The 27,428-nt window shown below is 37.1% G+C and overlaps 1 protein-coding gene across 7 annotated transcripts in view; it reads right to left on the minus strand.

Moving 5' to 3' along the window:
• The window catches only part of DENND4A (DENN domain containing 4A), a 136,657-nt gene that overhangs the window by 101,922 nt on the left and 7,307 nt on the right, over positions 1–27,428 (minus strand). For all 7 annotated transcript variants that reach the window (XM_027123360.1, XM_027123359.1, XM_027123365.1 and 4 more), the window contains exon 2: positions 5,353–5,431. The gene's annotated coding sequence lies outside the window, so the exon portion shown is untranslated. The remainder of the gene's footprint in view (positions 1–5,352; positions 5,432–27,428) is intronic.

Genomic DNA, 27,428 nt, shown 5'->3' on the forward strand with positions numbered 1-27,428 from the left:
TGGAGGCAAAAAAATTCTTATGTAATATACTTGTGTATAATATAATTATCACCACTTTCATCATAATCCCAAAATTCATTTAATTTTCTATATGGCTAATGTCATGAGTTTTCAGAATTCATGCCACATTTTTTGGAATTTGTATCCATTGCTTAAATATACTCTACATTCTCACTCTTTGCTTAGAAAACACACCTAAAAAAGGATCGAATGTTCCTACTTGTTTTATTTAGGTATATATGGCTCCTATGTAGCAATTCCCTTACACATAAGATTTCTGCACAAAACGAACGGCTTAAACTTTTCAGAAATCCCTACTGTCCCAGACTGACAGTAAAGGAAAGTAATAAACCTGTTCTCCTGGAAAACTGTTAAACACTGATAGTCACTCTCAGCTGACGGTCTATTACAGGTGTTTTACAAAAAAACAGCTGACCATCTATCCATTCTTTTAAAGTAGGAAAACAAAGCACTTCTGTATTTAACTTATTTTCTTCATTAAATAGTGTCTGAAAATAACTCTTCAATGGCTGCACAGTATTTTAACGGACATAACATTATTGACCTACTTCCTTATTGTTGATCATTTATTACACCTACTTATTTTGCTAATAGTTTTTAAATGCTAAGATGAATAACCTTGAACATAAACCTCTGGTTACAACTCTTATTTTTTTCAGGATAAATTTACTGAAGTAGAATTATTGGGTCAAAGTAACACATATACTTACAGCTTCTATAAGTGTTTATTTGCTTTTCTGTGTGCATAAATTTTAAATTATAAGCTCTTGATAGACACGAGTCTTAAAAATTACCTTAGTAGAGCACTTTCCTTTCATCATAATGAAGAGATTTAAATATTCTCCTTTTTCTTAGACTCTAACTTCGTGTTATTTAAACTAAAGTGTATAGTTACTATTACATACAATAAAGTTTTATGTCTTGCTATGCAGAAAGAAGGGAAAGAGAATGGAAATAGTACTATGATGAAAACATATATGTTTAATAGGTTCTTTTGAAAGCTACTACCTTAGCCATTGGAAATAAACAGCTATTATATGAATAAGCAGATATTTGGGAAAAAACTGTATGAAAATTGTTTTTGTTACATCTTCCTGGTTTACAAATTTTTATCATTTGATCTGATTTGCAGTTGAATACAGTAAATAACTACTAAAAGGGAACAAGTTAAAGTTCTTCATCAATACGTATAAGAGCAATCAATTTTAAAGTGGTGATAAAATATTCTTACTTTTATTGACAGAATAGTAAATTATATATTACTCCAGTTCCCTTAACTTGTTGTTGTTATTGCTGTTTTCCATTTATTCATTCGGGTGTGGAGAGTGGTAAAGAAGGTAGGCAAAAATATCTGAAGGCACTCACTGGTGACAAAGCATATAATGTCAAGAGCACAGCTGGCAACATCCCAGGTGACTTCTAGATCTAAATGCTCTTTAATTCTCTCAGAAAGAGTCTATAATACTGAAAATGCACCTCTACTTTTTATTTTAAATCAACTGTTTTTAAAGTAAGTTTGAGGTTTAGAAACTAGGGGGAAGACATTGTTACAAATTATAAGGCAGAGATAATACTGAAAATCTTTAACATAGAAATAAATAATGAATAGTATTTCCTAACAATTTTAAGAAACCAAGAGACTTCCATTGGAGTGTAAAAGTTACAATCCTCATGGAAAATACTAAACATATATTAAGACAAAATGCCTTATGTTGGTAAGAGCCAACAAAAATTACTTGGAAAGAGCATCTGAGGAAAGCATTCATAGTCATGTACAAAACTTGGACTTTTAGCGTAGTACATCAGAGCAAAAACCCTTAACAATTAGGAGGTAAATTTCTTTTCTTTTCTTTTTTTTAGAAGGTAAATTTCCTTAAATTCGTTTTGGAAATTGGGGGGCCACACAAAACAAATATTTGATCCAACAGTTCTCGAAATAATCACAATAGTATAAAACCCTGAAACAACTTTACTAAAGTTCAAGTAATAATACTACATCATTAAGCAGTTATTGTTTTTTTAATTCCTCTTTGTTCAACATGATACAGATAACTTAAGGAGTTAGCTCATAAGATGTTTACAGACATCTTCTTAAAATTTCAGATACCTATTTGGCTAGTATTTCATTTCAAATTACATCTGTTTTCTTTGAGATTAGAAAACAAAAAGGATGTGCTCTCTATTCCTAAAAGGTTCATGGGAGCGAAAATGAGAAATCATTACAAGAAAGCTCTTACCTAATCAGCAACTAAGGGAGACTGACCTGTTTTTCTCCCTTTCTATCTCTGCCCCATCAATTCAGATTCTTTTTTATTTCTTCTATCACTCCATTAGGTCAAGTAGTAAAGCATTTGCTACCTAGGCTAACTCTAAGGACAAGAAAAGGCAAGAGTGGAAATCAGGGATAACATTTTAAAGATATATGAAAAACGAATCTGAACATAAATTTTGCAAAATTATATACTATTACTGAAATGGTAAAAGGAGCAAAGTCTTTGAGATAGGGCCTAGTATAGTCATAAACTCAAGATTATACATGAAAACGGTTGATAACACAATGGACCAGTTCAACTCCCCCTCACTCCAGTTCACTTCAATAAATAAGCTAGAAGAAATTTTCTTTCTTTTTTAAAAACAATGTAATTCCACAGTTAAAAACCTAACCTAGCTCATCTTTTCTTATATTATCAAAACTAAGCTAGAGACCTTCATTCCCATCTTTTTCTAACCCTCACCTCTCATTTTTCTTCCAACCACGGTAATCTACCCACTGTCCTTCAAATACAATTTTGCTCTTTCCCTTTGATGATACACTATTACCTTTTTCTAGTCAATATATGTTCATATTATTTTTCAAAACAATTTAAATGTATGTGGATTTTCATTTAAACTTTATGAATTGTACAGAACAGTAGAAAGAAAAAGAAATTCTATAATCCCATTCACAATAATAAATCTGGTTTATATTTAACAAAGTTTCCTAGTCTTCTTCTTCTATATGCAGTTACAATATAGAATATATTTTTATTTTATTTAAAAAGCATTAGTCTAAACTGTTATAATCTTCATAATTATACTAAATGACTGCATATTATTCCATCAAATAGAAATATACACTATAATCAGTACCCCATTTTTCCTTTCCCAGCTAGTACCCAAAGTATGGTAGGTAGGTGCTTAAAAAAAATTTAAGTGAATAAATAGTTCACTTTATAACCTTCCTCAAGTATATTATACTAAATGTAATGTCTTTTTTCTGTAATTCAGAGTCCATTTTCTGAACCCCAACTACCTTAAATACTATAGTTTTTGAATGTACGGTAAACACAGATAAAACTAGATGATTTGAGTCTAACTAACCATCAGGGCCTTGGGCGAAATTAGAAATTTACTGAATAAGTAATTGATTCATTCATTCCATGAATTTTTCATAAATACTTTTTAAGATGTGACACTATTCTAAGAGCCAGTGACGATACTGATGAAAGCTAGCCTCTGCCTTCAGAGTTTCTTGTTTAGTTTTATTTTTCCACATCTCTTTCTATTCCTTTATTCCACCTCTAGCCATCTTTTCTCCTACCACGCTTCCAGATCCCAAGTGCCTGCCTTCACCCTGCACAAAGTTTTTCTTTTTTTAAAAACTAAATTTATTCATATTTTATTTATTTATTTTTGGCTGCATTGGGTCTTCGTTGCTGCATGCAGGCTTTCTCTAGTTGCGGAGAGCAGGGGCTACTCTTCGTTGCGGTGTGTGGCTTCTTACTGAGGTGGTTTCTCTTGTTGCAGAGCACGGGCTCTAGGCGCACAGGCTTCAGCAGTTGTGGCATGTGGGCTCAGTAGTTGTGGCTCATGGGCTCTAGAGAGCAGGCTCAGTAGCTGTGGCACACGGACTTAGTTGCTCTGCAGCATGTGGGATCTTCCCAGGCCAGGGCTCGAACCCATGTCCCCTGCATTGACAGGCGGATTCTTAACCCCTGTGCCACCAGGGAAGCCCCCAAAGTTTTTCTACCAGTTTCTCCTGAAAGCCCCATGCAGAGGAGTGACTCCTACTCTGTTGTTCCTTTCCCCATCTCCTTGAAAATTGGCACTACTTCAGCATCGGTATTCTATGGAGATTTTGAAAGGAAAGAAATCTTATTTGTATATCATATTTAACAGTAGGTTTGCTTTCTTTTAAAAAAGGTTTAACCCACCCAAGCCAACTTGACTTTTTTTTTCTTTTTGCAGATTGTATCTACTACAATATGCTCCTTGCTTTTTTTTCACTTGAATTGTGAACTGGTTTTATTTTTTAAGGTTTATTTACTTATTTATTTATTTGGCTGCATCGGGTCTTAGTTGCAACACGCGGGATCTTCACTGAGGCGTGCAGGATCTTTCGTTGTGGCGTGCAGGCTCTTCATTGCAGCATGCGGGCTTCTCTCTAGTTGTGGCGCGTGGGTTTTCTCTTCTCTAGTTGTGGCACGCAGGCTCCAGGGTGCGCGGGCTCTGTAGTTGTGGTGCGTGGGTTTCAGAGTGTGTGGGTTCTGTAGTTTGTGGCATGCGGGCTCTCTAGCTGAGACACGTGAGATCAGTAGTTGTGGCACATGGACTTAATTGCCCCGCAGCATGTGGGATCTTAGTTCGCTGACCAGGGATCGAACGCGCATCCCCAGCATTGGAAGGTGGATTCTTTACTACTGGACCACCAGGGAAATCTCCCAACTTGACTTTTTAAAAGTAAGTTTTTAGTAACCCAAATTGATGGACTATGTGGGGCAAATTTCTTAAGCAAGGGGGCACTTATCTGTCTTCTAGTCTACTCTGGAACCACTTCCTCTCTCAATATCTATTCCCGAGCAAAAGCCAACAACAAAAAAATCAAAACACAGCTGTGTAATTTGAAGGTTCCTTTTTGAAAGATTGACAATTTATATTAAAAAAAATTAAGATAGGAATAATAGACCTTTAAAGGGAAGGATCTTTTCCTTAGTGATAGTCTTATCCTTTATTTTATAGCCAAAGAAACTAAAGCACAGAGGATGGCTTACTTAAGGAGACCCAGCTAGTTAGTGGTAGAGCCTGGACAAGAACTCAAGTCCCTTAAACCAGTATTCTTTATATTTGGAGATGCTGTTTCTAATAAATGGTGTTCAGTTAATACTGATCCAGGGCACACTTAAAGCATCTCCTTTCAGTAAGTTATTTTGTGTCACTTGTTACTCATAATCGTTACTTGGTGAATATATGCCAAATTCTTATTAAGAGATCTAGTAAATTAACATTTCACTATGTTTATACAGAAAACAGCTAATGAAAACAAATCGAAATGAAAAAAAAAAAACTACTTACACATTACTGAAAGTCTCTCTCTGAAAATGATGCCAGATCTCAATTTGTGAATTCTGCAAGCCTTGGAGTTTGAGAAATACTGTATTAAAAAGAATAAGAATTAAGCTTAAATTAATTCCAATCAAATATTTCCCCCTAAGATGCCTGTGGATACTTAGAAGTCCTGTTAACAATGATAATTTTCAAACAAAATGGTTGCATATATTGTTTTCACATGGTTAAAGAGTCAACAAGTAATTTTCATATACCAGCTCCTCCAGAAAACACATTTCAGTCCAGAATAGACACATACTTTAAAAAAAAAAAAAAAAGCAAATAAGGGGGACAAAGAGAGAAAACAAAAAAATAAGTAAGGGCACAAAAGACTAAATGTGTACAGGAACAAGGAGAAAGAAAAACATGCCTATTTCTTAGGCATTATGTATAGTATCTCATTCCTAGAAGAAAAATATAAGCACAAGCACAAGAGGAAGAAACCATAGCTTTATCCAATACTGAATATCCACTAATAATGGGGAAATAGCAACAACAGCAGACACCAGATTTACCTAACTTGGCTGGTGCTTGGTGTGTGTCTGGGAAGTAGGAGAGGAGTGGGGAAAAGGCCAAAATCATTTGAGTCAAGATTTGATTAAAGTGTCTTAGAATGGAACGGAGGGTGAAAAGAATGAATGAGAAGTAACGTAAGTACAATCTTATTACATTTTAGATTGCTAAAAATGGTTAAAATAGATATATATGTTTAAAAAACTAGGATAACACTCCACCTCAGATTCACTATTTTCAGTCAGTAAATATGGAGTGGTACATATATTTTTCAAATATTTCTAAAATCTTATTGCTGACAGGCAGCAAAGAAACAATGTAAATATTGACCTGCTGAAACATTTTTTAAATTCACCATCAGATTATCACAAAAATGTTCTAGCTGAAATACTCTATGTATGTAAAAACACTTGCAAATTTTGAAAACTACAGCTCCTATTTTATTGATAGAATATCAGGCTTGTTTTGATGCAGTCATGAATTGTGAATGTAGTATATAACCAATTCCAAATAAATTTTCTGCTACATTGAGTTTCTTAATATAGTACAAACATTTTGTTTTTGACCATGACTCTGTGCTCCACTAAACTTAATATTTGTTTGTTACTCAATAAACAAAGCAATGGGGCTTCCCTGGTGGCACAGTGGTTAAGAATCTGCCTGCCAATGCAGGACACACAGGTTCGAGCCCCGGTCCGGGACGATCCCACATGCCACAGAGCAACTAAGCCCGTGCACCACAACTGCTGAGCCTACACTCTAGAGCCTGCAAGCCACAACTACTGAGCCCACGAGCCACAACTACTGAAGCCCGCGCGCCTAGAGCCTGTGCTCCGCAACAAGAAAAGCCACCGCAGTGAGAAGCCTGAGCACTGCAATGAAGAGTAGCTCCTGCCCACCGCAACTAGAGAAAGCCCGCGTGCAGCAACAAAGACTCAACGCAGCCAAAAATAAATAAAATTAATTTATTAAAAAAAAAAAGTATTTTGTTCAATGTTGAAAGTTTTAGATTTACAGCAGCATTCACAATATGCAATGTTTCCTCTTTGACAGTATGAACTTCCAAAACCTTTACTCTGATTCCATGAATTGTATGAAAAAATTGACCCATTATTAGAATTAACTGATTTCCCAGTACACAGATGAGACTGATATAAAACTGGCATCACTTAAGTGTTTACAAAGTTCTTCTGTTAATGGAGACAACACATCACAGCTACTGCTTCACTTTCCATACATGCATAAGAAAACTTGCAATAAAAAATGCATAAATCTATTTAGCAGAGCATCCTTTGATGTAAATGGAAAGTCATGCTCCTCAAAGTGATACGTCAATGTGCTTCCTGCAGCTATATATGTTAAATTATCTTTCAGCACAGACCCCTTTAAATTGCTATTATTTTTAATTGAACTTTTTATTTTGAAATAATTGTAGATTCATATTCAGTTGAAAAAAATAATAGAGATCTGGTATACTTTTTACCCAGTTTCTCCCAATTGTAACATCTTGCAAAATTATAGTACAATCACAGTAGGGATATTGACATTGATGCAATTCCCCTATCTTATTCTGTTTTCCCCAATTTTACTTGTATTCATTTGTGTATATGTGTTTGTGTGTGTGTACTTAGTTCTATACAATTTTATTACGTGTTGCTACACGTACTTATCACCAAAGTCAGGATACAGAACAGTTCCATCACAAGGATCCTTAGTGCTGACCTTTTATTTTTTATTTAATTATTTATTTAAAATATTTATTTATTTGGCTGTGCCGGGTCTTAGTTGTGGCATGCGGGATCTTTGCTGCCGCATGCAGGATCTTCATTGCGGCATGCGGGATCTTTTTTTACTTGTGGCACGCAGGATCTAGTTCCCTGACCAGGAATCGAACCGGGGCCCCCTGTATTGGGAGTGCAGAGTCTTAACCACTGGACCACCAGGGAAGTCCCAGTGTAGACCTTTTATAAGTACGCCCACTTCCCTCCTGTCCTCCCCTCGCTGTCCCTAATCTCTGTGGAGTGGTATATTTTTACCAGAGAGCACATAGGGCCAATGAAAGGAAAAGACAACTCTCTAAAAGCAATACCCCCTTACAACACAGGTGCAGAAACAAACCAGAGAAAAAAGCATATACGTGTGGAAAGACTTGTTGGTCACATTCACTCAGTCATCTGGAACACTACATTTGAATATGATTATACAAACATAAATGCACAGACATACGTATGCACGCAAAGATAGGGACAGAGAGTGATCATCTACTAAATCACAATAAAAATCAATCCCCTTGGTTCTGAGATAAATTTTCCTATCATGAATAAATTCCAGACTGGAATCAAGAGGACAACATAAAATAATGCTACAGAACAACTACAGTGGGGATTCCTACATGTATAAGAAAATAAAAATGAGTCTTTTACTGTGTTCAGAGGTAAACCTACCCCTCCCCCAGAAATTAGGTTTGAACTAAGGTAGCAGGGACTTCCCCAGTGGTCCAGTGGTTAAGACTCTGAGCTTCCAGTGCAGAGGGAGCAGGTTTCATCCCTGGTCGGGGAACTAAGAGCCCACATGCTGTGAGGCGTGGCCACCGGAAAAACAAAACAAAACAAAACCTGTAAAACTGATATTTTAAAAAATAAAGAAAATAAAATAGCTGGTATTCCCTTGAGAAATGGATCTGGTGTAGAAAGAACAGGAACAGACTAGAAATAACTGACGGTTAATATGCAGATACCTCTTGTCTCTCCAGACAGACTATAAACAATTCAAAGGCAGGAACCCTGTCTTTTATTTCTTTTGATTCCTCACATAAATTATAGGCGTTATAAATACATGGTAGGTGTATAAATATTTATTAAATAAATGAGGTCAGCATAGTAGAAAAAACATGTGAAAGTTAAGACACCACAGAATCATAGGATTGCAGAGCTAGGAGGCTCCTTGGAGATGTAGTTTCAATCCTTTTTAAATGAAGAAATTGAGGCATAAACATTAAACAGCTTGCGTAAGACCAAATACATCAATTTATGACTCAACTCTCATAGCTTTTAATTTGGAGTTCTTCTATACCATACTTCAATTCAAGAATGAAAGAGAAGAAAGTAAGTCCTTGGGGAGCCCTGTGTGTTAATTCGTGAATGTGGGCTTTGATGGACAAAAAAAGTTAACAGGTAAGTGGGAGAAGTTAAACTGGCTGAAGAGAGTGGGGCAATTGGAAGGTAAGAAAAAGAATGAATGACTAAAAATCAGAGAAAAGAGTAAAACAGAAAATGAAAGAAGTTGAACAAAGAGATATGGCAAGAAAAGTAATAAAAAAGGATGAGTAAAAAAATAGTGCAGAAATGGGATGGAGAAAAGTGAGAAATGGTTAGAGAGGTATGGGGAAATTGTATCCAGAGAATTTTTTTTTAATTAATTTATTTTAGGCTGCGTTAGGTCTTCATTGCTGCCCGAGGGTTTTCTCTAGCTGTGGCGAGTGGGGGCTACTCTTCGTTGCGGTGTGTGGGCTTCTCTTTGTGGTGGCTTCTCTTGTTGTGGAGCATGGGCTCTAGGCATGCAGGCTTCAACAGTTGTGGCTTGCGGGCTCAGCAGTTGTGGCTCACAGGCTCTAGAGCGCAGGCTTAGTAGTTGTGGCACTGGCTTAGTTGCTCCGCGGCATGTGGGATCTTCCCAAACCACAGCTCGAACCTGTGTCCCCTGCATTGGCAGGCAGATTCTTAACCACTGTGTCACCAGGGAAGCCCTGGAGAATTTTTAATGCTATTTACATTCTTTTTAAATAAAGAAACTATTAGATGTATCATTCCTATAAACAATTCCCTATAAACAACTACCAGTCTCATACTGAAAATCTGTTCATATTCAATACTATATATGAAATGCAAATATATGATGCTTACCAGTCTAGAGTGAGAGGAAAGTCTGGTTTTAAATTTTGTCTCTTGCACCATCTTTTTTTTTTTTTAACTTAATTTCCCATATGAATACCACTCCCACATCGCAAAGTTCTTGCCTCCTCTTTGAATTATCATAAACATTTTTTAATGTGTTGATAGGAGTTAACTTTTTAGTATTTATTTTTATTTATTTATTTATTTGGCTGCGTTGGGTCTTAGTTGTGGCATGTAGGACCTTTGTTGCAGCATGCAGGTTTCTCTCTAGTCGTGGCTCACGGGCTCCAGAGTGCACAGGCTCAGCAGTTGTGGTGCGCAGGCCCTCTAGTTGTGGCACTCGGGCTCCAGAGTGTGTGGGCTCAATTGCCCCATGGCATGTGGGATCCTAGTTCCCTGACCAGGGATTGAACCCACATCCCCTTCATTGGAAGGTGGATTCTTAACCACTGGACCACCAGGGAAGTCCCCTGAATCATCATAAACATTTGTTAGCTGGTATCTAAAATGAATTCTTGCCACCAATGGGATGTTCCCAAAAGCTTCTCTTAAACATAAAATACCTGGTTTTTCTTCTCCATTTCATGGTTACTTGAAATAATACTCACTGGGGTGATTAAAAATACATTTTCAGAAGACAAGTAATCTAAAATTCAGTTATATTAACATATAATACAAATGAGATTCATTGATTAAAAATATCACCTTTCTTGAAAAGTAGATATCAAGATTTATAGTTCTCTCATTTGGTTAATGTTGAACATCTCATTTTCTTAACTATTTCATTTCACCACCTATTTAAATATAGTACTTTAAGCCTTTTAAAGGCTTAAAATCCACTTTTCCCCACAAACTGTAACAAGTAACATATTTATTTGTTAATAAGCACCTGAAAAGAACTTTGAGAATTAATACTTGAAAACAACTTTGAGGCATCTGTTATTCTCCCACTTAATAATGACTGCTACAATTTTTTAATCTGTAGGATTTACTAGATGATCAAAGACTACAAACAAATAGTTCATACACAAGAAAACCCAAATACTTGGAAAAATTGATAGGCTTGCAAATAATTACAGAAATTAAACTTCAAGGTTTTACATCATGTCCAGTAAATTAACAAACATGGAAAAAAACATTAAACCCAATGCTGTAGTGCTGTCAAGAAATAAGCACACTTAAAAACTGTCAGTGGGGGACTTTCCTGGTGGTCCAGTGATTAAGACTCCTTGCTCCCAACGCAGGGGGCCCGGGTAGTCAGGGAACTAGATCCCGCATGCTGCAACTAAGAGCCTTCATGCTGCAACTAAAAGATCCCGCATGCTGTAACTAAAAGATCCCGTGTGCCCCAACTAAAGATCTCACGTGCTGCAACTAAGACCTGGCACAGCCAAATAAATAAATAAAACATTTAAAAAAATTGTTGGGACCTCCCTGGTGGTGCAGTGGGTAAGACTCTATGCTTTCAGTGCAGGGGGCCCGAATTTGATCCCTGGTCAGGGAACTAGAGCCCACATGCATGCCACAACGGAGAGTTTGCATGCTGCAACTAAGAATTCCGCATGCCGCAATGAAGATCCCACATGCCGCAACTAAGACCTGGTGCAGCCCAAATAAATAAATAAGTAAATACTTGACAAAAAAATTGCTAATAGCATCATGAATTAGAACAATTTTTCTGAAAAGTAATCCATCAGTACTTAAAACTAATTGTACTCTTTTTTTTTTTCTTCGGTAGGCGGGCCTCTCACTGTTGTGGCCTCTCCCATTGCAAAGCACAGGCTCCGGACGCGCAGGCTCAGCGGCCATGGCTCACAGGCCTAGCCGCTCCGCGGCATGTGGGATCTTCCCGGACCGGGGCACGAACCCGTGTGCCCTGCATCGGCAGGCGGACTCTCAACCACTGCGCCACCAGGGAAGCCCTAATTGTACTCTTATTAACTAATTCTATTTTGGTGAAACATCTCAAGAACATACATATATTTTTTAGTCAAACTGTTGGTCTAGATTATTTATAACCATACCTCCTTAAAGATTCATAGAAGTTTTAGAGTAAAAAAGGTAGAAAGGTAAATAGGACTTGCCCAAAATAGCATAGTTCATCACTAACAGAGCAGGGCCTAAAACTCCTTATCCCAGGTCTCTTGCTACTACATACCATGTAGACTATTCCACAGAAGCCTGAATCAATGACCCAGATTTGACAAAGATAAAGCAGATCAGGTTGGTGAGGCAAGATGACACATTGCTCCTTCTAAACATTCTGATGGCCAGGACCAGCCCTAGATACACTTCTATTCTTTAAACTCCCTTAACCTTCTTTCAGCAATCAAACCAAACTTCAGGACCTTCTCTTTCTTCTTATTCCCAGGAAAATTTTTAGTTCCACTAACTGCTGCTCACTTTCAAATTTACATCATCAACCATGACTCTCTACTGAGATCCAAAATGCCTGCATGGAGCTTCCCTGGTGGCGCAGTGGTTGAGAGTCCGCCTGCCGATGCAGGGGATATGGGTTCGTGCCCCGGTCTGGGAAGATCCCACATGCCGCGGAGCGGCTGGGCCCGTGAGCCATGGCCGCTGAGCCTGCGCGTCCGGAGCCTGTGCTCCGCAACGGGAGAGGCCACAACAGTGAGAGGCCCGCGTACCGCAAAAATAAAGTAAAATAAAATGCCTGCATGATATCTCTACCTGCACATCTAATAGCCAAACCACAACTACTTCTCTGGCATATCTCCACCTTTAGACCTAAACCTACTTCTCTGCCCACACACATACTTATACTCTATTATAAATTCAGCAGGAAGGCATAAATTTGAACCTGGGACTTTGTCTGTACATGTTATCAGTCAAGGTAGTTGACAGTCTCAAGTGAATATGGGCTCCAGAAAAGAAAAAAATAAACACTGCAGGAATACAAAAGAGGGGTTAAAGAAAAAAAAAGGCCAAGAACAGAACAACCTATCCCAGAGGAAACAGAATTTTTGGTCCAGACCAAACATATTTCTTAAATAAGCAGGACAAACATCTTCAGGAAACTAAAGTAGGATATTAGGAAAATAATAAGGAACAATGAAGAATCAACTACAGATACTGGGTATTAAAAATAAAATAACTGAAATTCTAAGTCAGATAGGTTAAATAACAAAATGAATATAAATATAGTTGAATATTATATTTGATATGAGGGAAAAAATGAGTATAGTTGAAAATAAAATCAATGAGTAGATGATCAGAATGAGATATTAAGAAGGTATAAAGCAATTGAAAATATATATTATAAAAGTTTAAAAATATGGAGGCTTGGGCTTCCCTGGTGGCGCAGTGGTTGAGAGTCCGTCTGCCGATGCAGGGGACATGGGTTCGTGCCCCGGTCCGGGAGGATCCCATATGCCGTGGCGCTGCTGGACCCGTGAGCCGTGGCCGCTGAGCCTGCGCGTCCGGAGCCTGTGCTCCGCAACGGGAGAGGCCGCAACGGTGAGAGAGGCCCGCGTACCGCAAAAAAAAAAAAAAAAATATGGAGGCTTAAAAGAATAAGAAGACAACCCACAGACAAAGGAAATATTTGCAAAAGATGTATCTGATATAGGACTGTTATCCAAAATATATAAAGAACACTTGAAACTTGACAGTAAGAAAATTAACCACCCAATTAAAAAATGGGCAAAAGACCTGAACAGATACCTCACTAAAGAAGATATACAGATGGCAAGTAAACACATGAAAAGATGCTCCACATCATATATCATTAGGGAAATGCAAAGTAAAATAACAATGAGAAATCATCACACTCCTATTAGAATGGCCCAAATCCAGGACACTGACAACACCAAATAATGGCAAGAATCTGGGGTGGCAGGAACTCTCACTCATTGCTGGTGGGAATGCAAGATGAATCATATAGTCACTGTGGGAGACAGTTTGGCAGTTTCTTGCAAAACTAAGCATACTCTTACCATATGACCCATCAATCACGCTTCCCAGTATTTACCCAAATGAGTTGGAAACACGTCCACACAAAAACCCGCACACGATGTTTACAACAGCTTTATTCATAACTGCCACACTTGAAAAAAACTAAAATGTTCTTCAGTAGGTGAATGGATAAATGAACTGTGGTACATCCAGACAATGGAATATTATTCAGTTCTATGATGAAATGAGCTATCAAGCCATGAAAAGACATGGAAGAACTTTACATGCATATTACCAAGTGAAAAAAGCCAATCTAAAAAGGCTTTATACTATATATAATTTCAACTATATGACTTTCTGGAAAAGACAAAACTATGAAAACAGTAAAAAGATCAGCAGCTGCCAGCAAGTTAGGAAGAAGGGATAAATAGCCTAATAAGCACAGAGGATTTTTAAGGCAGTGAAACTATTCTGTATGATACTACAATGGCAGATATATGTTATACATTTGTCAAAAACCACAGAATGTACAACACAAAGGAACCCTAATATAAACTATGGACTTTGGTGATACTGATGTGTCAGTGTAGGTTCATGGATTATAACAAATGTACCACTCTGGTGTGGGATGTTGACAGTGGAAGAAACTGTGTTTTTGTGGTGGCAGCAGTATATGGAAACTCTCTGTAGTTTCTGCTCAATTTTGCTGTGAATCTACAACTGCTCTAAAAAATAAAGTGTATTTAAAAGGAAAAAAACTAAAAGAATTAGTTCTGAACACATATGGAGGCTAGGAAAAACAGAGCCAATATCTAAATAATAGGGCTTTCAGAATGTGAGGAAAAAACAGAGATGAGGAAATACTTGAGAAATAATGACCAAGAATTTCCAAGAATTAAAGACATAAGATGTCAGTTTGGTATAATAGATAAGAAAAAAATACCTAGACACCTTATAAGGAAGTCTTAGAACATCTCAAAGAAAAAATTCTAAAAATCCCCAGAAAGAAAAAGTAGTTCATCTACCAAAAAAAATCTGACTCCAGACTTCCAATTAGTAAGATAATGGAGTAATATTTTCAAATGTTGTAAAAAATGAAGTTTAATATATGGTTAAACTATTATTTAAATACAAGGATGAAATAAAGATATTCTTAGGAATATAAGTACTCAGATGGCTTGCCAAGAAAGCAGCTAAACAAACAAATAAAAACTCAAACTATTGGTCTAAAGGTTATAAATCTAGGGGACTCGATAAGATATGGCAAGAAAGGGTGCGTAAATAAAGGTTCACTATTGCTAATTAAACAATGGAAGTGGGGGGAGGGAATGAAGAAGGAAAAAGAAGAAGAGGAAAAAAAAGTGTAGTATACCCATAATAATCCTGAGTATTAAAAGACTAGAGAATGCTAACATTGTAGGGGCAGAGAGGAGGGAGAGCCTACTAAGATACATGCTTTATTCAGGAGGAAGATATATATAATCAATAAGCTTAAAAGTTTATAAATATAAATAAGAATCTAAGTAAAGGGTAACCAGTAGAAGAATAAAAACAGAATACATAATTTTCAAACTGGCACAAAAAATTATTTATCCTCAGAAATTGGAAAAGAGAAAGAAAGGAAAAAAAAATTAGTGTAAATAGAAAACACAGAATAAGATGGCAGGAAGTCTTAATATAATAGTAAGAGATATACTTAAAAAACTCTTAGAAAGCACTCTTGGAGGTAACATGCCAGTCTTCTTACTGATCCTTGAATGAACCAGGCATGTTCCAGCCTCAGGGCCTTTTTATCCTTGCTGCTCTCTCTGCCTGGAATAGCCTTCTCGGATGCCAGCTGAGCCAGCTGCATCTTCAGGTCCTTCCTTCTAAAAAGTCACCTTCTCCGTGAGGCTTTCCATGACCACCCTATTTTAAAATTTCAACAATTTCCCACACCCAGTACTTCATATTTGCTCTTTCCTTGTTTTAATTTTCCCACCTTATTCCTTTTCACTATCTAACATGCTACATATTATACATATTCATTTCATTTATTATCTCTCTCTCTTTCCTCAAGATTAGGAAGTTCAAAAAGGGTAGGAATTTTTCCATTTTAGTCACTGCTATATAACCAGTGCCTAGAACAGTGCCTGAAGAATAGTATGTGGTCAATTTGTTGAATGACTGAATAGACAAATCAAGGTGTCCATAAGTAAAGGAATCATTTTAAAATGTGGCAGATGCCATGATTTGAATATCATGTAACAGTCAGAAGCAACGATAATAGATGTAAACGTAGCAACATAGATAATTTTTTAAAATGCAGTGTTGAATTAAAATAGTATAAAACAAAAAGGAATCTAAAGCAAAATATCATTTATATAAATTAAAAATACATACCTAAAACAGCACTATAGTTTTGAAAAATATATCCAGGATGATATGCTAAGTAAACATATTAAAGTAGATATCTTTGGGGGAAAGGGAATGGGAGTGAAGATGGAGGGTAAAAGAAGATAAAATAAAATTAAAGCAGGCCCCCACACAGGCCAATGACGAAAGTGAACCATGAAATCAGAAATATGATTAAATCAATTCTCTATACTTGAGGAGCCCTCACCCCACTTGCTCCCAAAAAGAGCTATTTAGCCACTGGTTTCAGCAAAACTCAAATCACTGTGACCTAGAGAAGACCCAATTCAGTGAAGTGTTAGTAAGAAGAAAGCCCAACGGGAAAGAACTGAGGAGAGAATGCGGGGTGAGGAAGTATACATAACCCTTTGCAGAAGTTTCGATGTAGAGGGGAGCAGGGAGATGGTAACTTGAGAAGACATGGAATCAACAGAGGACTTGTTTAAATAAATAAACAAAATTAAAGGGGGGGTATGCCAAGGGCAATCATCCAGCAGAGATGGAAAATGAGGATGAAGAAAAGAAAGATAACTGTAAAAGCCTTGAGAAAGTATGAGAGGATGGGATCCAAAACATAGAGGACCAGATCACAGAGACAAGGATTTATCTCTTATTAAGCTTTCCATAATAATATGTTTAACAATGATTTTTCTGAATATGCAGGCTTTGGTGATGTGGGTTCTAACTTTTTTGGGGTCATGAACCTCTTTGAGAATCTGATTAATGCTATGGGTCTTCTCTCCCTTAAAATACACATACAGATATTCAGATAGAACTTTACATACAACTTTAGGGGGGTCACTGAGCCATGCTCCCCAAGCTAATCCATACACAAGTCTGTTCGGGGGTTTTTTGTTTGTTTTTACTTTTTAATTAACATATACATATAGATAAGTACAACTCTAGGAAAGTAAACACAATACCACCATTACAAATACCTCTCAGGTCAAGAAATAGAACAGTATCAGTAACTGGAAGTCCCCAATCCCCCTTCAACCTTCCCCAAAAGAACCACTATCTTGAACTAGTTTTGTCTGTTTCTGAACTTTATATATATAAATGGAATGTGGAAGGATTCTTACAGTATGTGTATGGTCCAGTTTTTTTCACTCTACAATAGGTTTTTGAGATTCAGTCATACTCGTATGTGTAGCAGTTTGTTCATTTTCACTTCTGTATAGTTTTTCATTTTGAAAATATCATAATCTTATGTATCCATTCCATTGTTAATAGACATTTGGCTTGTTTCCAATGTTAGGGTATTATAAATAATTACAAAGTCATGTGTAAATTATTGTACATGTTTTTTGATGCACAAATGCATGCATTTGCCAAAAATACCTACAAATATAAGTGCTAGGATACAGGGTCAATGTATACCCAACTTTGGTACATAATGCTAAACAGTGTTCCAAAGTAGTTGTAATAAGACCTTATATTGGGGCTTCCCTGGTGGCGCAGTGGTTGAGAGTCCGCCTGCCGATGCAGAGGACACGGGGTCCGGGAAGATCCCACATGCCGCGGAACAGCTGGGCCCATGAGCCATGGCCGCTGAGCCTGCGCGTCCGGAGCCTGTGCTCCGCAACGGGAGAGGCCACAACAGTGAGAGGCCTGCGTACCGCAAAAAAAAAAAGACCTTATATTGGATGGGTAAGATGGCTTAGGAAATAAAAATTTGTTTTTTGCAAGCAGAAACATTTCTCTGACGGACCTCTCTAAAATATTAGTTTGTTGTTGTTTTGTTTCAATTAAGTCATTGCTGAATACAACTATATGAACACTATAAAAAGAGAAGTTAAGTGCTCGGCAATCAGTTTGGCCAAGCTCAAATCCTAGCTCCAGTTAGTGTTAGATTATCATACAAGCAAATAAACATGTGCTTAGGTTATGGTAAAAAAGTGCACCAAGAAAAGTTTAATTCAAATAATTTTATTTAAATAATTTAACAATGAGGGATCATCATTTTAAGAAATCAGAACTTTGCTGATTTTGCTTATCTTTATTTGATGGTTTGGAAATGATTTTGTTCTGAATTATAGAAGTAGCATCATAATCACTTTGAGACTTGATGATGTAAAGGTTTAGAGACAGGAAATTATGACTCTGATTCTCTCAATCATTCATCTAATAAACATTTACCAAATGTTTATTGAAAAGGACATGCGTCAGCGTTTTATTTTTGACCATCCAGCATCTGAACTCCTTTACTATATTTAAAAAATCTGCCACTGTGTGTGTCTTGGAAGGAAGGTAAGTCCTAGAGTCAACCATGGAAGCCAAAAAGACCAGATACTTGCTTTGCTATTTAGGAACCAGGCACATAGATTGGTCAATTAGATGCTTTCATGAAGAATTTGACTCTAGAGCTAAAGCTGCAGAGACAGTTTAAAATTCATTCTTACGGCAGTGACATACAGTACCCAGAGGCAGTGTTCCAGCAATGGCATCCAGCATCCTGTGGAGTCAAAGGTATCTTAAACAAAAAGGACATTTCTGTGGCATTACTTTGGCTATGGACTAGCCCTGAGGTTGATTAGTTGGTTTCCTATTTGTTCTCAGAGTCTGGTTCTCCAGTCTTTCAGTCATTTCTGTAAGCTAACTAATATCTTTCCAATAAATTCTTTTTAACCAAAGTTGATCTCTGTAGTTTGCAAACAAGAATCCCAAAATGGCAACCTTACCATATGCCAGGCTCTGTACCAGGCACTGGGAACACAAAGACAAATAATTTATGTATGGCCTTGCCTTACAGGAGTTTAATAGAGAAGGCAGACAAGTAAACAAACAATCACTGTAAGTGATAAGACTATAACAGAAGTAATCACAGAAAGCACAAGAAGGACACACAGTTTGGGCTTCAGGAGTCAGAAAAGAAAGAGCTATCATCTAAATCTTGAAATATGAGTAGGGTAATAGAGGAGAGATGGAAGGGCATTCCAAACAAAAGAAGCAACAAATAAGAGGCATATGGCCTTTTCTTTGCTCATCACTTCCTTCCTACACAGTATCAAAAGCATAGTTGAAGGATAAAAGTGACAAAAGGCAGACTGATAGATTTGTGGAAGGGGATGAGAAACAGTTACAGTTTGTGACCTGGGTGACAATAGTGGCATTTTTGAGCTTGCTACAGGAAAACAACCTCATACTCGAAACACACACACTCACCATCACCACTCCCACCACCGCAAAGCTGGCCACAACTATCTTTTCTCTCCTTCTCACCTATCTCAGTCACTTCTCAGAACAGTCAACTATGGACCTCTGGATTTGGGGTTTGGGGATTTTTTTTTTTTTTGGGTGGTTGGTTATCTGTGACAGCTGTGGAACAGGAGTCATGAATGGGTGGATAAAGCAATTGAAAAGAGAAGTAAAGGCATTAATCAACTGATCAGAGTAGTGAAGCAAAAAGCATTCTGCCAACTGCTCACACTCCTTTTGCTTAAAGGTAGGTACGATTCTACAGGAGAAAAAAACTGACGTAAAGTATTTTACAAAATAATTGTGTGTGTAATTTCAGTACTGACATAGATCATTTTTAGAGACTTATCTTTTAAAATTATACTAGGCTTATGCTATGTATTGTTTTCACTGTTTACTTTTATAAAAACTGTGATATTCATAAGTTTTATAAGCCCTTGCATTTTCAGTCATCCACTGTATGGAGTTCTATGCTTGAACAGGAGAAAAATAACCATAAAAGTAAACTAACCAACCAACCACTATCAGAAAAATTTGATAAAGGAGCCTGAAAGCAAATGATCAGTGAAGACTCATTTTCAAAAGTGACATCACAGTTACAAACAAAATGATGAGTATTCTAAAATCTATAATCCTCCTTTGAAAAAAGAAGTATGCACTATCACGTGAAGGACAGATATGAAAAAGTAAGTTTTCATTTTAGCTTCAGTAAATTGAATGATGTAAAATTCACTTCAGTCATACCAAACTCCACACCACCTTTGTAAATTCAGTTCTTTCTGCCAGAATGCCCGTTCAAATGGCCAGCTCCTGTGTAATATTTGAGACATGCTCTTTGAAGCCCTTCCTGATCCCCTTCCCTAGAAGAGATTGTCATTCTCTTTCCTTATACTTTAAGACCATCCTGTACGTATCTCTATTACAATTATCACATTAACACTGTAATCATTTCTTTGAACATCTACTCTTGTCAACTAGATCAGGAATTCTTTGAGAGTAGGCAATGTTACATCTCTAGCTCTGTAAATATGTTTTAGCACAGTCCCTAAAAAAGGACAGGTAGTCAGTAAACGTTTGTTAAATAGAAAATGACATGATGTATTAATAATAATATTAATATAAGATTGTGTTCATGAAATAGCATGATTCAAACTTCAAATTCTATATGCAGAAGCTAAAAAATCAGCTCTTATTTGAAAAAGGGAGATATTTTTATAGCTTTCAGAATAACCACCTATGGACTGGGGATGAAATTAAGTTCTTTACTACTACATAAAGCTAATGAGTGGTCTCCTTTTTATTTCAGAAAACCTTAGTTTTATTTCACGTTATTTAGCATTCCTTTGCAATCACCACCTTTTATGGTATCTATGTAGCCTACTGACATACCTCTCCCCTGAGAGTTGTATGCCCTGTATGCACTCCCCTATCATAGAAATGGGGCCTGAAAATTTCTCTAAAACCTTGGTTTCATCTGCCATAGCTGATTGGACCAGACATAGACATTTGCCTCAAACTGGATTTTTTCCCAGGGTTTAGCATGGGATCACAGAACCATGAGTGAATTTAAGAGTTAGAGGACTTGTTTGGCCATGCGCAGTGGTAAAAGACAACATGCAGAGAGAGAAAAACGATGCAGACAAGTAGGGAGAGGCAGAAGAGATAATGCTGCCCCAGGGTGGGGAGAAAACAGTTGCCTGAGTTACTGATGAGTTTCCAGTTCCTGGTTCCCCTCCCCCTCATGAAGCCTGGTTGTACTTCTACCTTCAAAGTACAGTACTGTGAAATCCCCAGTACCCTTGCCATCAACACTAATTCCCTTTTTTGAGTAAATTAGTTTGAATTTCATTTCTAATACTCACAAACAAAAGAAATTTGATTTTAAAAACCTCAAAAAAGAAAAGGTCAAGTAGGAATATAAAAATGTCAGTTAACCAGAGGAGAAAAAAAAAAACCCTTGTTACATTGGTATCTTCAGGCATTTCTCAGCGTTAAGAAAACGAAAAATATTCACCAACCATAACAGGTTCAAACAACAACCTATAAACCCAACTTCAGCATAGTTGTGAGTCAGTATGAATAAAATTATATTTCAAAGTTCAGGGGAAAAAAGAGAGATTAAAGAATAGGGAGTATCTCAGAGCTTATTAGAACAAATTATTTTATAAAGAGAAATAATACCACTTACTACAATTTTGACCAAAAAGGGGGTGGGAATATGTCTTTTCTCGTGATAACAGCCAGTCCTATCTAACAAGCCTAAGTATCATTTATACCGTTTTCCCCATCCATCTATACGCTTTTCTCATACAAACATGGCACTTCAGAGTCCTCAACTAAAATGCTCAGTGGCAGAAGACAGTGACCTTTAAAAAAAAGGAAGCGTTTTCCAACAGCACAGTCATTCTATGGCATTAGTTTCTAAAAAAAGACTGATATATTAGGTTTTCCATTTTTCTTTGAAATTAGTTTATTAGTAAGAAGTTTCCTTTGGCAACTCAGACTTTAAAAGAAAAACTAGTTTCTTTAGTATTTTCAAAGGGATAGTGAAGAAGAATGAATATTGATAACTTCTGTTCAAAATAAACGTTTATAAGAAAAACTGACTAGTTTCACATAATCAAGATTTAGCAAGACTGGGAAAATCTACAAATGCAACAGCAAGTTCAGAGATAAAAACAAACAAACCAAAACAAACAGTACTTCTATCAAATTTGCCAAGCTTATATAGACAGTTCTGGTGTTCAGAAAAAAATGAGACGTTAAAGTAAAAGGAAAGGCTTATGAAAAATTGAACAGTGATTGCCATAAAAAAGATTTTAAGTAAACAAGTCCCAATTGTTTACAATAATGGAAGAAGGCAGAGGCATCGATCATTTTTAATGACTTATATTGCCTCCAGACTGTGTTTACTGAAATTACATTTGATTATGAGTGTCCAATATTCTCAGAATTTATTTTAAGCCAAGGAGTGAAGGGATAATGTGCAGGTTTGACTCTGAAGTGGGAATATTTCCAGTTTCCCCATTCTACCCCGTTGTTCAATCTTTCTCTGCAACATACTTCAGTTTATCTCCCAAATTAATAAAAAGCACAATATCAGCAGAGCTATCACCCTCACACCTTAATCCATAATAGGAAAGGCTGGTTAATGCTACAGGATAGGCTATATGAAGACTAAGCATAAATAAAGGGCATTCCTAGAGTTTAAACAGTGTTATTAATAAGAAAAGTGTGCAGGAATTTAAAAAACTAATTAAGTAGAACAATTAAGAAATGCTAATCATCATTAATGCCAATTTCAAATTTGTGACAGAACACCAAATGCTGGAGCTGCAAGAAAGACTAATGGTTAGCTCGCCAAGACATTCTCAAAAGCTAGGAATTTGTCTTTCATTTTAAAACCCAGGATTAGTTGGTTTGTTTATTCATTCCCTAATTCTAGGACAGTGGGGGGACTCGAATACATAAATTAAAACATTCTAAGGGCAGCAATGTCTATAACACATTATTTACTGAACACTAAGTAAATTTAAGCTTCACAACAATCTTATGAAGACATCATTATCTTCATTTTACAAGGGAAGAAACTGAGGTACAGGGAGACAGCACAGATAGTCAAATAGCAAAGTCAGGTTTGCTAACCCCAGACAGTTTGGGTCCAGAGCAACTACTTTATACTGCCTCTCCAATACTAAAATAATTCATTCAACAAATTCTTAACTGAGTATCTTCTCTTGTGCCAGACACTGTTCTTGTTGCTTGAGACTTAACATAGTTACTAACAGATTATTTCAGAAGGAACTTGACAATCCAGACAAGAGTATGGGTCTGACAACCCACAAAATGGGAGAAAAAATTTGCAAACGAAGCAACTGACAAGGGATTAATCTGCAAAATATACAAACAGCTCATGCAGCTCTATGTCAAAAAACCAAACAACCCAATCAAAAAATGGGCAGAAGATCTAAATAGACATTTCTCCAAAGACAACACACAGATGGCCAAAAAGCACGTGAAAAGATGCTCACATTGCTAATTATCAGAGAAATGCAAATCAAAACTACAATGAGGTATCACCTCACACTGGTCAGAGTAGCCATCATCAAAAAGTCTACAAACAATAAATGCTGGAGAGGGTGTACAGAAAAGGGATCCCTCCCACACTGTTGGTGGGAATGTAAATTGGTACGACCATTATGGAGAACAGCATGGAGATTCCTTAAAAAACCAAAAATAGAACTACCATATGATCCAGCAATCCCATTCCTGGGCATATATCTGGAGAAAACTCTAATTCAAAAAGATACATGCACCCCAATGTTCATAGCAGCACTATTTACAATAGCCAAGATATGGAAGCAACCTAAATGTCCATTGACAGATGAATAAGATAAAGAATATGTACTACTTATATACAATGGAATACTACTCAGCCATATAAAAAGAATTGAAATAATGCCATTTGCAGCAACATGGATGGACCTAGAGATTATCATACTAAGTGAAGTCAGACAGAGAAAGACAAATATCATATGATATCACTTATATGTGGAATCTAAAACAAATGATACAAATGAACTTATTTACAAAAGAGAAACAGAGTCACAGATATAGAAAATAAACTTATGGTTACCAGGGGGGAAAGGGGGGAAGGGATAAATTGGGAGATTGGGATTGACATATACACACTACTATATATAAAATACATAACTTGGACTTCCCTGGTGGCACAGTGGTTAAGAATCCACCTGCCAATGCAGGGGACACAGGTTCCATCCCTGGTCCAAGAAGATCCCACATGCTGCGGAGCAGCTAAGCCCATGAGCCATGACTACTGAGCCTGCGCTCTAGGGCCCACATGCCGCAACTACTGAAGTTCGTGTGCCTAGAGCCCGAGCTCTGCAACAAGAGAAGCCACCGCAATGAGAAGCCCATGCACCGCAATGAAGAGTAGCCCTTGCTTGCCACAACTAGAGAATGCCACGCGCAGCAATGAAGACCCAACGCAGCCAAAAATAAATTTAAAAAAAATATTTTTAATAAAAATAAAATAGATAACTAATAAGGACTACTGTATAGCACAGGGAACTCTACACTCGATATTCTGTGATGCCCTATGTGGGAAAAGAATCTAAAGAAGAGTGGATATATGTATATGTATAACTGATTCACTTTGCTGTACAGCAGAAACGAATACAACATTGTAAATCACCTATACTCCAATAAAAATTAAAAAAAAAAAGTATGGGTCTGAAAAGGCTTTCTGGAGGAGATAAAGCCTATGCTGAGTCTTAAAAGATGCAAAGGAGTTAGGCAAAAAGAAAAGGGAAGAAGAAAATGAAGTCATTCCAAGGAGATGGACTACATAAGCAACGGTCAACAGTTCAGAACTAGCATGTACATTCAAGGAATCTTCAAAAAGTAGTTTTTTATGGCTAGAGTGGAAAATGGAAAGCAGAAATTATGAGTTAAGATAGAGAACCAGTCCCAAATCATGATGAGGCTTAATGACCTGGTAAAGAGTTCAGACTTTATTCAGTTGACAATGGGGTGTTAAAGAAGAATTTTCTAACTGTGTTTTAGAATTACCAGTCCAGCAATTCTGATGTGAATATTACAGAGGTAAAAATGAAGACAGGAAAACCAGTGAGAAAGTAAGGAAGTAGTTCCTAATAAGGCAGTGGCTGAAACAGGGATACTAGGGAAATGATCGATTCAAAAAATATTCAGGTGGCAAAATCAGCAGAATGAATAGTAAATGAATGTATGTGAGGAGAGAGAAAGAGGGAGGAAACATGAAAGACTCCAAAGTTCCTTGAATGATGAAGTCAATAGTCCAGATGTCTTTGAAAAACAATAAATCAAAGAAAAACTTTAGATAGGTAAATAAGTTCAATTTGGACAAACGGAGTTTAAAGTGAAGATACATAAGCAGTTAGATAAGACAATCTCTGACGCTTTGAATACTAATGCTGGAAAAACAGCTTGGTGGGTGATTGGTAGATACACAGTAACTGAAACCACAGGGATAACTACGACTTGCTTACTGTAAAGGCTGAGAAGGGCAACTGGCTAACCCTGGGACCACCACTTCTTTTGGGACAGGCAGAGGAAGGCAAGCCCTCAAAGGGAATGATCAACACAATGAGAAGCTCCAGGATAAACAGAAGAGGGCAGCAGGGTGGAAGTCAAGGGGTTGAGTTTCTTGAGAAAATGGCCAACGGTATTACTGTCATTGGTTACTTTAGCAAGAGCAAGTTTAGTGACATAAGAAGTAGAAATTAGGGCTTCCCTGGTGGCGCAGTGGTTGAGAGTCCGCCTGCCGATGCAGGGCACACGGGTTCGTGCTCCGGTCTGGTAAGATCCCACATGCCGCGGAGCGACTAGGCCCGTGAGCCATGGCTGCTGAGCCTGCGCGTCCGGAGCCTGTGCTCCGCAATGGGAGAGGCCACAACAGTGAGAGGCCCGCGTATCGCAAAAAAAAAAAAAAAAAAAGAAGTAGAAATTAGACTGCAGTGGGATAAAGAGTAAATGGGAGAGAAAAGACGTAATTTCAGCCAATGCAGATTACCATATCAATTTTCTCATCTATAAAATTGAGGTAATGGGTTATTTTGAGCACTAAATGACTTACTACATGTAACCTCACCTGTAAGTAACGCTACAGGCCCTCATGCTCACTGCACGTAGCCACACTGGGTGTCTTTCTGTTCTTATCTCAAACTCCTTTTCATGGGAAGGCTTTGCACTTGATGTTCTCCCATAAGAATCACTCTTTCCTCAGCTCTTCACATAACTGGCTCTTTCTCATCTGTCAAATATCATCTCCTAAGAGAGGACTTCCCTAAGAAGTACCCTAAGGACCCTCTCAGTCATTCTCTCACATCATTGTGTTTTACTTCCTCTGTAACTCTTACAACACTTTGAACATTTCTTATTTAGAGGTAATATAGCAAAGTGATTGAGAGTGTAGGCTCCACAATCAGACTGGCTACATACGAATTCCAGCTCTGCCATTTACTAGCTATGTGACTGTGGTCAAGTTGCTAAATCTCTCAGTGTCTTAATTTCCTCATCTTTAAAAGGGGCAAAATAATAAAGTACTTACCTCACAGACTTCTTGAGGGAATTAAATGAGTTAATCCATATAAAATTACTGTAAGAATACAGGTAGAATTCTGAGCACTCAAATATTATTATATATTTGTTTACTTGCAAGGATCTTAATGCTCCACTAAACAGCATTTCTCAAAATGTACTATGAAAAATATCTGAAGCTGGAATAACTCTAAGTCCAAATCATAAATATATCAACCAATAACCAAATGACAGAGTACTATTCTGACTAAACCTCAGGAAGTTTTACTTTCAGAAAAGGGATTTTTTTTTTTGGCCACAAAAGTCAGAGACAAAACCATACAGAGCTAAGGCTCTGTAATTAGTAAGGGAAATTTTTTGGTAAGTTTTATATATATAATTACTTGTAATTTAGACCAGCCTATAAGAAGTAAAATTAAAATATGGAGGACAGAGAAAAAAAGGTTCTGAAAGGTCCTGACCTAAGTAACTTTGGAAAATAGTGTTTTGACTGGGAACTCTAAACGACAAAAGGATTTAAAAAAAAGATAAAACTTCTCTAGTTGTTAAAGTCATTTCTCACCGGGATATGATTAACAATTATGAAACTGTGCATGTATAATGAGACTGAACAAACAAGTAAGTGGACTGCGGATGATGAGAACCAGGTTTCTCATTTCTGGAGAGTAAGGTTACAGATAAGCATGGGGGTAAGGATAGAATGAACCATGTGGTACTGAAGCAGAGTCAAAGACATCAGTATGAACTCATGTTTAGCTTCATTTAGATCCAGATGGACATATAGGTAAAAGTTATATATCTGTATACATGTGTTAGTATACATACATATATTTCCTAGGTCTGTACACTGAGGTCTAAAAGCAATGATATCCCAACAGCAATGAGCATACTCAGTGCCCAAATCTTGGTTTCTAATATCCTTCTCTAATAAAAGTAACTAGGGATCCTTGAAGAAATGGTTGATTATAGGGCTGGGGCAGGGAATATAAAAGATTAGCCTGGAGCATCTTGTAGTGCCAGAAAGTATGG

The sequence above is a fragment of the Aethalodelphis obliquidens genome, unplaced genomic scaffold, assembly GCF_003676395.1.
Source record: "Aethalodelphis obliquidens isolate GAN/ISIS:26980383/991018 unplaced genomic scaffold, ASM367639v1 scaffold26, whole genome shotgun sequence".
Classification (NCBI taxonomy): Eukaryota; Metazoa; Chordata; class Mammalia; order Artiodactyla; family Delphinidae; genus Aethalodelphis; species Aethalodelphis obliquidens.